The sequence below is a fragment of the Rhineura floridana genome, chromosome 15 (genome assembly GCF_030035675.1).
Source record: "Rhineura floridana isolate rRhiFlo1 chromosome 15, rRhiFlo1.hap2, whole genome shotgun sequence".
Taxonomy (NCBI): domain Eukaryota; kingdom Metazoa; phylum Chordata; class Lepidosauria; order Squamata; family Rhineuridae; genus Rhineura; species Rhineura floridana.
In genome coordinates, this window is record NC_084494.1 from 33658410 (window position 1) to 33671501 (window position 13092).

Here is a 13092-nt window from a genome sequence, read left to right on the forward strand (position 1 = left end):
TGCTTCAAGCTGGGATGGCTGGGTTTCTGCTGAGAAGCTACAGGTGGCACAGTATCTGTCAATGGGGGGATCTTGACAGCAGGTTGTGCGGGGGCTTGGGACTTTGGTCAGCCACCTCCCCCACCTTGTGAAAGTGGATGCCAGCCAACCTACTTGCTCATTATAATGGTTTTGATGCAGAAGCACTGGGCTTCTTCAAACCAGTGGGAGGTTCTTCAGGGCTGCTTTTGTGCAGAGGTGTGAGTGTGTGTGTGTGTGTGTATGTGTGTATATATATATATATATAAATGTAATTGTGATTAACCAGACAGAGGTTTTTATTATATTAACAAAATGTTTCAGCTTCCGCCTTCATCAGCTGCCAACATACAAATGTTGTTACCAAGGTGGCAGTTATAGAGCTTTGAGGATGGAATGGTCAGAGGGGCTTCCTTTGCAGAAGCTAAATAATGTTTGTACTGTCCTCCAGGTTCAGGCCATGTGGTGCCAATGTGTCCAGAGAGTATATCCAAAAGTTCTCCCTTTTGGTCAATGCTGCTGGCATCTCTATCACTGTTATGGAAAAGTCCAACAGGCTGTGACCCTCGATGTTAAAATGCTTTGCAACTGGTTGCTCCTCTTTTTTTGTGAAGATTGCCGACTTGTGGTTCCTGAAGCACGTGCGTAGGTCAGTTGTGGTCTTTCCTACGTATTGGATATGACATCCTGGTCTTTTGCACTCGATGATGTAAACTATATTGCAGGACCTGTAGGTGATGTTCTGTTTGATGTAATATGTCCTGCCTGTCCTAGTGCTTGTAAAAGTGGCTGTCTCCCTGAGTTACACACAGGTGATACAGAGTTTGGAGTGACAAGGATGAGACCCTGGATTGGTGATAGGTGGCTTAAGCACAGCTCTTACCAACAGTCTGTGCAAATTAGGAGGTTGGCGAAATGCTACAACAGGAGGCCTGCTGATGGCTCTAGCAAGATGTTCAGAGTTTGCCAGCAATGGGTAGCTCTCCCTGATTGCTCGGTGACAGGAGATGCTGGATGGAAAAATACCACAAACAGAATCCGTTGCTCTCTGCTCTTTGACAACCTCAGTATGGTGGAGGAGGTTTTCTCTGGACAGAATGGAGGCTCGGTGGATGTTGCAATTGATAATATGTGGAGAATATCCTCTTAGAAGAAGGTGTTCTTTAAGTTCACTGATCCTTCTCTGGTATTTATCTTCCTTTATTGCAAGTTTGATTCTCAGAGCTAAGCTACACACAATGTTCTTCTTTATATGCCTAGGATGGCAGGATTTCCAGTTTAAATAGGTGTGGGCATCAGTGGGTTTGCTGTAGGGATCAGTGGCTATTTTGTTTTCAGTGGTGAGAAAGACATCCAGAAAAGGGATGTGCGGATTGTCATTTGTACTATTAAATGTAAACTTAATAGAGGGATGGATAGAGTTGATGTAATTTTTAAATTGTTCCTAACTCTCTTTACCATTCGTCCAGACCATAAAGATGTCATCAATGTATCGCCACCATATAAGTGGTTTGTTGATGGCCTTTTTGAGGATCTCCTGTTCCAGTTTACCCATAAAGAGATTCGCATATGATGGAGCCATGCGAGTCCCCATAGCTGTGCCTTGTAGTTGCAGGTAGTGTTCTGCATTGAATGTAAAGTTGTTACAAGTCAGGACTAGCGTAGCTAAAGTTGTGAGAACCTCTGTTGGAGGATTGTTCATATCTCTGGTGTTAAAGAACTCATTTAAAGCCTGAATCCCATCATTATGTGGTATACTGGTGTAAAGAGATGTGACATCTAAAGTAGCTAGTATAGTATTGTTGTGGGATTGATACTGCTTGTTTAAAGACTCAGTTTTAAGCAAGAAGTCCTTGGTGTCTTTGATATATGATGGGTGGTTTTGCACCATGTTTTGTAAATTTAAGTCAATGTATAGAGAAATCCTGTCAGTAGCTGTGTTGTTACCTGAGACAATTGGGCGACCAGGATTGTTGGCTTTGTGGATTTTAGGCAGCATGTAAAACCTTCCAGGGGTGGGATTTGGATTAACAAGGAGATCAGCAGTTTCCTCTTTAAGAAGTTTCCTACTTGTAAGGTTTTGTATAGATGTAATGATACGAGTATTGAGATCTGTGGTGATGTCTTTGTCAAGAAATCTATATGTTGTTTCATCCTTTAGTTGTCTTTGACCTTCTGCTATATAGTCTGTAGTGTTAAGTACCACAACAGCACCACCCTTATCTGCAGGCTTGATGACAACATCCCTTCTCATCTGAAGGTTCCTTAGGGCTATTCTTTCTTCTTAACTGTCTTAACTGTCTTTTGTGTATGTGTGTGTGTGCGTGCGTGTGTGTGCGTGCGCTTGTAGAAGATTCTTCCATTGATGGTAAGGCTCAGACAGAGCTGTTCAGTACTCAAAAGGAAGGAGGAAAAAAGTCTCCCCTCTTTGCTGGCCACAGCAGGTTAATTTCCCACCTCTTTTAGCATTTTTCTGACTCCTTCCAAGGTGTACCGCTGAGTGAGAAGTGCATGCTTAAAAATAAACCGATATCCAGCTTGTGTTTTCTCTCTTGGATGTTTCCAGTTCTGGTATTTCATGTATGGAGGCTAGAATCCAGGAATGAAAAGGACATTATCCTGCTCATTATTTTTGTTGAGCTGGGCTTAGGAAAGGAACTGAAGAGAGAATTGGTTTTGTGGTTAGGAAGCTGCCTTACACAGAGCCAGACCTCTGGCCCATATAGCTCAGCGTTGTCTGCACTGACTGGCAGCAGCTCTCTGGGCTTTCAGATTGGTGATGTCTCCAGTGAGCCCTGGAGATGCTGGGGATTGAACCGGGGACCTTTGGCATGCAAAGCAGATGCCCTACTGTTGTGAATATCCCCAATGCTACATTCAGTGCCCTCCATTCTTTAGTATGTTATTGAATGTTAATATGTATAATCCATAGTGGTAACCCTCAGGTTATGGATGCTAAAAGACAGGCTGTCTTAGCAGCCTTGGATGCAGTTAAGGGGGAGGAAAGGAATGTGCTGACTTGAGACGGGATGTGCTGATGTCTTTGGGCTTATCGTGTTTACGTCCTGTCTAAGATGAATGACCAAATGGTGAAGGTCTGGTGATAAGCTCTGTTTCCTGTGTGCATGTTCCCCTAACTCTGTAACTTTCCATGAGTTTGTAACCCTCCAGAAGAACAAAGAAAGATAAGGTATAAAAGACAGCCTGCCTGAGAGACAAACAGGCAGCTCACTTTTGGCGCTGGGCGTGTGAGTGTGTCTCAGCTTTGCAAAGCTTAATAAAATAGTGTTGAACCCTTGATCGTTCCTCCGTCTTGTCTTGTTGGGAAAATTGGCAGTCCCACCAGGTACACGAACTAGCAAGAGTTTTTGCAACAATACCACTGAGCTACGGCCCTCCCAGAAGAGGAAAAGATATTTGCTCCCATATACTCGACTGGGTTTTCTCTAGCAAGGAAAGGAGGGCTCCTCTTTGGAGTTCCTCTTGGAGGGAAGAGGTGGTCTTGTTCCATCTGTTCTCAGATGGGAGTGCCTGCTGGCCTCTTGTTGCCCCTGTCTGTACATCTCTTGTACATCACCTCTTCTGCATTCCTCCTTTTCCTTTCACTTTCTTATTTTTATTCCGTAAGATGTCCATACATATACAAGAGGTATATGGGCGTAATGAGTTGTATCCATCTAAGTTACTCAGAGTAAACCCAATGGGTTTTATCCAACGTAGCACTAAGTTAGTCATTTTGCGGTATACTTCTTCTGATAAAATGTTTTCCACCAGCAGACCATTGTTGTGCAAGAGAATGCATCAGCAGATTGCTGATAACTTTGTTGTGCAAGAGATTGTGTAATCTCTTGTGCGGGTTTTGCCAGTGGAACATTAAAACTTGCTTTAGTACTAGCGGACAAGCAAGTTTTAATGTTCCACTGGCAAAAACTCGTGCAAGAGATTGCACAAGCTTGCACTAGCAGATACAGAATACCCGATACAGGCCATTGAAATGAACGAGCGTAAGTTAGTCATGTCTATTAACGTCAGTGGGTCTACTGCCTTCCTCTGAGTCTGGATGCATCCGAGTCTGATGTTTCAGCTTTGACCGTTCTGCCTTGGGTGACCCTGCTAGGAGTCTAGCCTCTTGGTCTAGACTCCTGACAGCTTTGCTCTCAGCTTCTTCGACACTCTCAAACCCCCTCACCACGTTAAGGTGGGCATCCTTGAGGTGGTGTTATCTACCTAGCCCAGGGTTTTCCTAACTTCTGAATTGAAACTTGGAAGCCCTCAGAATACGGGGTGTGATCCTAATGCAGTTCAGAGCTCCACAGGAGGTTTCTCTTCAGAAACATATTTTCAGACAATATTATTGATTGATTGCATTTGTATACCACCCTATAGCCGAAGCTCTCTAGCTGCCCTTCACTCATCTTTTCAGATTTGGCTGTCTGCATTTGCTAAATATGTATTTCATTGGCCTCTGTAGGGAACACTCATATGACTCATAATGATTTTGTGGAACCTTCAGGTTCAAAGGCAGTTTATTCCTTTTTCCTACGCCATGGGAGAAGATAGACATTTATCAGCAAAAGATAGACAGAGGGGAACTTAAGTAACATAGCAAACGTGATATTGTCCAATTCTTTGATTTTCCTGAGATGAATTCCCAATTTGGTCGAGACTAACACGGCAAGTCCTCCTTTGGGGTGTCCCCCCTAGTGCTAGGAGCTGCATCAAGGGAGTAGGAGGTAAAGCTGCTTACTGCTGGTTTTTCTCTCATCCAAGTCTCTTGGATAAAAATGGTATCATAGGTGTTAATATATGTTGAGAAGGATGGATCGTCGCACTTATTAGCCCAACCAGAAATGTTCCAGGGCAATATTGTTACCTGGGCATTATGCCTAGGAGGTTTCTGTCAGATGGAGGGAGAAGGTACCTTTCCTGCCAGTCCATTACTAGGGCTGGCGTTCTCCAACAGGGTTGGAGTGGTATACCGGATGCCCTTCTCAGGTTGCTTCTTCTGGGCTGTACAATGCGGAATACTTATATCCTCAGGTTTCTCACAAGCCTCCATGTCGTCTTCCAGAGGTTCAATCTCTTCCACGCGTGGGCTCCATCTGCTGACGTTTGAGTAGTGTAGAGTTGGCTTCTTACTTGGAGATTCATTCTGGAGCGGTATTAATTCTGGTGATCCAAGTTCGTTTGCCTGTAAGATTCTCATCTCCATCCAGGAAGGCGTCAATTTAGTTGTTGTTAAATTTTTATTGGCCGATGAACACGTCCTGGGGGACTCGCTATAATCCCGTTTGCAGGCCACAGGATTGATGTCAGCCAAAACCTGGAGGCATCTAACTCCAGGCAGCCTTTCCTGGGTAAGCTTCCACTCAGTTAGGCACATCTCCTTTTGTGCCTCAACCGTATGTTTGCATCTCCAGATGCCACGCTTAAAGTTCTACTTTTGTTTTGATTGAGAAAGGTCAGACTGGCTTTCAAGTTTTCCATCCTTGTCAGTATCTTCATTTGGGCATCCACTGGTAACACACCAAATGAGTCCAACGACTTGCTTTCATTTACAATCTTGATTAAAAGTAATTTCAAATCCCACTAGATATGTATAAAATACTCTTCTCTCCAACCCAAGAAATAGTGCAGATCTTTCAGAATTTTTTTTATTTAAAAAAACAGTTTGCCTACAGTTTGCCTCTAAATCAGCCTTCCCTAACCAAGTGCCCTTCAGTTGTTTTGGACTACAACTCCAATAAGCACTCTCAACGTTTGTTGTTGGGAAAGTGACATAAATATCTAATCAGTTATTAGGAGGTATATTTACATATAAGCATCACCCAAAGGAAATAAATGGGGGATCTCTTTGTAGAGCAGGTACGGGGATCCAATGGTCCTTCTAGATGTTGCTGAACTACAACTCCCATCAGCCCCAGCAGTCACGGCCAATGGCCAAGGACGATGGGACTTGCAGTTCTGTGACATCCAGAGGGCCAAATGTCCTCCACATTGGCAGTAACGTAAGTTACAAAAATGAAACAGTGGTGTTGGCTTTGCAAGTCAGTGACTTCAAGTCATACATTGCAACTAGTTATACAAACATACTGGCAGTGGCAGGTGGTGGCTCCATGTCAGTGGGGCAGTGGAATCTACTCTGGGTTTTAGTCTGAACATTCAAGGAGCTTTCCAAGGTGCTTTGGACAGATCTTTGAAATTTAGGATGAAAACCTGGAGCGGATTCCACTGCGCCACTGACATGGAGCTACCAGCTACCACTGATGCTGTGAGAATACACGCAGTAAACCAGGAGGCATAAAAATATTCTCTTTCCTTTTACTTTTCTGCAGGGATCAACATAACATATCTGAATCCAGCTGCATGCTCTGATGCCCAACCTTCCTTTATTTGCCTTCACAAAAGCATTGGTCAGTGACCGTTATTCCCATTTTGCAGTCAGAAGAATTGAGGCTGAATAAGAAGCAATTATTCTGTGTACGTATTTGTGCATTCCTGCGTGTGTTCTGGCAGCTAGATGGCCAAAGCTACTCGATTCCTGGATCTGAGCCAGGACTTGAACCGCAGGCCTTCCGGCTTTATATCCAATTTTTCTAAAAAGGGTGGGGAGGTGTGTGTAGCTCTCAGTGCTCTTTCGTTTCTAAATACAACTTTCGAAATAATAGTGTGGAAATGCCAACTCTCTAGATTTCGGGATGTAAAATGCTAGCTGCGCGCGCTCTTTCCCTCTCCGCGGCCCTCCAACACGCATTGGACACGCCGCCTGTTCGGTGGGAGCTGTCCACTGCTTCCTAGTGCTGAAATGGCTGGCCTCTCTCCCTCCAGACTCACCGCGGGGCCGATTGCTCGCGGAGGAAGCTGTCCACTCGCCCGAACCGCCGGTTTGGGTGGAAACCTGGACATGATCCGAGCCTGGGACGACGGCCCAGCCGGCGTTCCCGCGATGCAGCTGCCATGCCTCCACCATATGCCCTGGTGACGCCGGCTATCCTTCTGCAAGCCACCTTCCCTTGAGCGGAGGCGCATCGCTTGCCCTGCCCTAGTGGCGCTTGCACCCTTCCCGCGCTCCCGCCCACTCCCCATAGCTTCTTTCGGTGGGTCCTGAGAGCCCATTTCTCTCTCCCCCACCTCCTCTTTTCCTCTCCCCCCTCCACCAGCACGGCCCCTCCTCTCCCCTCCTCTCCTCCTCTTTTCACCAGAGGCGGTCTCTCTCTCTCTCTCTCTCTCTCTCTCTCTGGCTCCAAGGAGGGGACTCTCTTTGGCTGGAGCGGGCCGCTTCCTTTCGGCACCACCAAGATCTGGGGAGGCTTGTGGCCTCTTTTCTCTTCTTTTCTTAACCCTCCGCCGCCGCCTCTCAGGCACAGTCCCCAGCTTGTGTAAGCACCCAGCCAGCGCGGAGCCCTGCTGGAAAGCAACGTGGGGAAGGGGGGAGAGCCAGCGAGAGCATGGCGAGGAAGTGACCGGCTTGGCTCAGCCAAAGCGGCGGGGAAAGGTCTCTCCGAGAGGAGGCGCAGCGGAAGGTAAGTGCTCGGGAGGCGCGGGGTCCTTTTCCCCTCGTGGGGCAGAGGAGAGCGTGGGTGCAACAGGGAGGCTGCTGCCTATTCCTTCCCTTTCCCGCATGCGTCCCCCACCCACCCAGTCCCCTTCCCTTTTCCTGCTTGGATTGATCCGAAGGAGAAGCTTCTGGGTGATGCCCTGTCGATCAGGATCGGGACCATGGCTGTCTTGCGCGGCCGCTGTGTGTGTGTGTGTGCGCGCGCGCGCCTGCTCTCCTTTACTTCTCGCTCTCGGGCGTTCTTCAGCTCCGCTGCCTTTCCTATGGATACCCTCCTCTCTGGGTACGGGGCGCCAGCTGCTGGATCCTCCTCGTACCAGTTTGATCCACAACCGGGTGTCGGTCAGTGATCACTCCAGCGGAGCGATGCCACTTGACACCACCCTCGAGGAGGGGGGGGCGTCTGGTCTCCTCTGCTCCTGGAGGCATTTTTTCCTACCAGCTGTAGATCTGGCTAGGTTGACTCCATCGGAAATGAGAAAGAGAGAGAGAGAGAGATCTTTGCCCCGCCTAGGAAATGTTTGCCATTTCAGCCATGCATATCTATCCTCAATAAAGATGGTAAGCTGGAATTAATTCCCACTCACTTAAAAAATAACCTAGTACCAAGATTCGGACTCGCTTAAAAACTAACTAAATGAAAAATGTAGTACCAAGATTCTTACTTTAAAAAAAAATGATCTGGTATCAAATTCCTTTCTGTTATTTCTGAAACTCTTGAATAATATTGGTTTAAAGTGAAAAAACACACATATCCCACACTTTTGTCTCCATTCTCCTTTACCTCCTCTCCCCCCCATGTCACAGTTCTTTCTAGCTAGGACAGTTGCTATAGACACCACCTCCACCTCCAGTTTTGAGGATGTCGGAAGATCATTTCCCCCTCGCCTCGCTTTGCACTGAGATGCATGTTTTGCCCCCTCGCCCACCACCAAAGCATTATTTTAAAATGGTTTAATTATGATTCACCATAAACAAGAATAATTTCTGACTATATTTTGGTGTAGTCTGACAGAGTGAATGAGAAAGTGTTTCTCCCCCTCTGGTTCAGTATCATTGATTTCAGCTCCACAGTGAAATGGGTGCATCTTGGAAGAATAGAAATCAGCCTTGGTGGGGGAATGTATCCTGCAAATAAATAAATTGTATTTTGGCTGGGCCAAAAGTAGTTAATGGGATCTGAAACCCTCGCATTTTGAGGGGAACAAATCCCTCCCCCCAGTTCAAGAGCATTATTGAGCTGAAAGTGTCTCTGCACACTAGCAATCAAATGTCCACGTTTCAAATTCAAAACTGGGAGCACAGAAAAGTGTTTTAAACAAACAAACAAAAATAAAAAAATAGGGAGAGATAACCCACCCATCTCATCTGGGGAAAAAGTTTAGGCTTCATCAAAATTCACATCAAATTTACATCTGCAATGTGTTTAGTTTCCCAAAATTAGGGGGACTTTTCCTCCTCAACTCCTCCCCACATTAAGGGAATTCCCCCCCCCAAAGGATGGAAACAAGATTTGTTGGAACCTTAAATAGCTACCTGATGATCACCTGTGCTCTGCTGTGCACCTTCGAGGTGTGACATACTTTTTGCCTTTTGGGTTGTCAATATTCTCCCATCCTCTCTACCTTTCCAACTTGGATGCAACTTGTTAGAAGCTTAGTCCACCTAGGCTGTCTCCTGGGAAGGATAGTTCCCCTATGTGGTGTTTGTGAGATGGGAGATGATAAAAAATGAGTGGGCACATCTGTTGCATTGGCACATGGCTGTGGTGCATCAATTCCACACACACACACACTCATTTTGCTTGACTCGTGATTTGTCTTGTAGGATAAGTACTGGAAAAATCTGAAAGGAACTGGAGGTATTCTTATTTGTGTTTGTATTATGCGTCTGACACCACAGTTTCAGTTGCTGGACTGGAGGAGAGGGAAGGCTTGAACAAGGCACCTCCAGTGGGCCCTTGAACCTGGAAGAGTTGGAGGGTGCACATGGAGCACTGTTTCCTGCTGCTTCCCACCTTCTTGGGTGCTCCATGCAAAGTGAATGGGTTGTTGTTGTTGGGGCAGCCTTGGGGACTCTGCAAATGCTCAGCTCACAATGCTCTGCAGGAAGCATTGCTTAGTTTTCCCATCTGTACAATGGGGATGTGAGGGAGGGGAGAGAATTACCCCCGTTTCGATATGTTCGGCTTGCCTCTTGCTCTACGTCTAGAAACTAGCCATACATTTAAAGCACATTTAAAGTACCTGACTTTCCTCAAAGAATCCTGGAAACTGTAGTTCGTTAAGGGTGCTAGGAACTGTAGTTCTGTGAGAGGTAAACTACAGTTCCCAGGATTCTTTGGGGGAAGTAAAGTGCTTTAAATGTATGATATGGATGCAGCCAAAGAGATGACTGGTTTAAAAAAGTCTTGGTATAGTGTCTCTAACAGCTCTGAACGCTATGTAGCGTGATCCCAGTTCAAATCTTAGCTCTGTTGTGAAACTCACCAGTTGTTAATTAGCTCCCAAGATCTAATATGCTGATGGTGATACAGATCTACCTCACAGGCTTGTTGTGAGGCTATGTCTTGAGCATCTTTGAGGATGGGCAGGATATAAATAAAATATTTTAATAAAACATCTCCTGCAAGTGTGGTCAAACTCTTTTCCCCTTTCCAGGCAAGCAGGTGGAAAGTGCCCACTCCCCCCCCCCTTCATATTTTAAATAAGCCTGTTAGTATTTCATTGACTATTTTTTTCATATAAAGTTGTTAGCCATCCCAGGGAGTTACAGCTGTACACAAGAGAGAAGTTCACCAGGCAGAGCACCTGCATTTCCTCTGCAGGGGAAAAAGCTGTACCTACTGAATTTCCACCAACACTTCTGGTTAAGGCATAGGAGAAATCTTGTGGTGGTGGTGGGGGAAACATTCACCTTATCTGAGATTCGATTTGATATCCAATGATCTTTTTAGGCAGAGGGCCCAGCTACTTGTTACTTCTATTTTTAAATTAAAATCCACATATGGAGGTTGCATCATTGTGCTGGTGCAAGCACAGGGTCCCTGGAGAACGCTTAGGCTTGGGACTGTGGTCAAATTGTGGTGGTGGTGGGGGAAACATTCACCTTATCTGAGATTCGATTTGATATCCAATGATCTTTTTAGGCAGAGGGCCCAGCTACTTGTTACTTCTATTTTTAAATTAAAATCCACATATGGAGGTTGCATCATTGTGCTGGTGCAAGCACAGGGTCCCTGGAGAACGCTTAGGCTTGGGACTGTGGTCAAATTGTGGTGGTGGTGGGGGAAACATTCACCTTATCTGAGATTCGATTTGATATCCAATGATCTTTTTAGGCAGAGGGCCCAGCTACTTGTTACTTCTATTTTTAAATTAAAATCCACATATGGAGGTTGCATCATTGTGCTGGTGCAAGCACAGGGTCCCTGGAGAACGCTTAGGCTTGGGACTGTGGTCAAATTCTAGAAAACACTTGTGTGTGTATAGGCATGACATGAGGCCTATGGGGAAGACAGGAAGGACTCTTATTAAGCACTGAGGGCCATGTCAGAAATAGACCATGAATCAGAGGGGCCACTGCTAATTCTAGCTGTATATCATTTGGGCTCCACATTCTTCTTGCAAACATGACAGTTGTCAAGCTGCCTTCAGTAAGGCAGGTCTTGCTCCTGGTGGTGCAATTTTTATTCTGCAATTATGAGAAAACCAAGCTAGCTTTAAGGTGGCAGAGGAGGTAGCAGGGAGTCAAAACAGACAGGACTAGCAACAAGGCAAATTTGAAGTACAAGGAACATGGGCTTCTTGTCTGGCATTCAAAATTATTTCTGGGGCAAAAACTTTGGGAAGCCCTGGCATAAAATACTGACCTCTAGATTCCAAATCATTTTTCTCCCTCCTATTTTTTTGTCATAGTTTCAAACATCGCTCTACAACCATGTGGACTAGAACCTTTTCTTCAAAATAAAGGTTGGATACGCTGGTTATTTCATAGTAGCTGCCTGTTGTCCATATGCATAAAGAGATATAATGTATGTCAGTAGTGTGTATATTATTTTCATGGGCCCCCTTCCCCAACCAGGATGCCACAAGGCCTATATCTTCTTTTTTGCAGAAGAGAGCATTGCACACTTGTGGTGCTTTTGAAGCAATCAAATTTTACCTACATATGTACAGGTTCAGCCTGTGTTTCCAGTGCACAGAAGCAACCGCACAGGCAGTGCAGAGCTCATAGCCCCAGAAGACGGATTCTGTTTGCAGTGCCTGCCAGCTCCAAATGGTTCCTGTTCAGGTTGTGCAATGTGTGCCCCATTTCCCACACTCAGACTGCGCAAATCAGTTCTAGCCACCTCGCCCTGCCAGCGTGTCAAGTCTCTGAATCAGAGGTGCGGAACCTATGGCTCTCCAGACGTTGCTGGATTTTTTAATTTTGCTTGATGCCTAAATCAGAGTTGGGAAACCTGAGGACCACCAGATGTTGTTGGAAGCCAGCTCATATCAGTCCCAGCCAGTATGGCCATTGGTCAGGGATGATGGAAATTGGAATCCAACAATTGTCATGGGGCAGGAGAGCCACAGGCTCCCCATCTCCACCCTTTGTAACTGCTAACAGTTTGCCGCCCTGGGCTCCTGCCTGGAGGAAGGGCGGGATATAAATAAATAAATAAATAAATAAAATAATAACATAATAATAAAAAAACACTATTTATTTCAATTGGGCCATCCCTGGTCTAGGCAAAGAACGGTTTATCTCTGCTTGATATAAAAGAACAATATTTTTTATTAAAATGTTACCCTGCTTCAGTGTGAGTGATACTAAATTAACAGACATTCTTGCATCTACATCAGAACTGAATGTGAATAGTATGGTGTAGTGCTTAGAGTGTTGGACTAGGACCTGGGAGACCAGGGTTCAAATCCCCACATAGCCAAGAAGCTCACTGGGTGACCTTGGGCAAGTTGCTGCCTCTCAGCTGAACCTGAGAATGAGGAGGGGGAGAACCATGTTTGTACTCCACCTTGAGCTCCTTGGAGAAAAGGTGGGCTATAAATACAATATACAAATAAATACAATATATAAATGCAAAAATAAAAATAATGAATTGTCTGTGACTTTCCTTTTCTGATGACTCAGTTGTAGACTATTGGGGCGGGGGTCAGGAAAGTTCAATATGTGATTTTTGGGGTGCATGATCAACAGTGCAATGGTTTGTTAATGTATGCTTACGGTCACCAGTTTCAGTGGTTTTGAAAAAGGATCAGATGGTGGAGGATCTGTTGCTGTTACCTATGAAAGCTAAATGGAACCTCCATGTTCAGAAGCAGTATTCTAGACCAATTTTGTAAAGAGTGGTTGATTGTCATTTTCACACCCTGTTTCTGAACATCTGAATGACTACTGCTGGAAGAAGAATTCTGGACTAGATCCAACATGTCAGTTCTTTACGTTTCTGGGAGACTCTTGGAATAAGTGTATGCAAACATTGCAATGAATTGGGTTTGTGAGTGGGCATC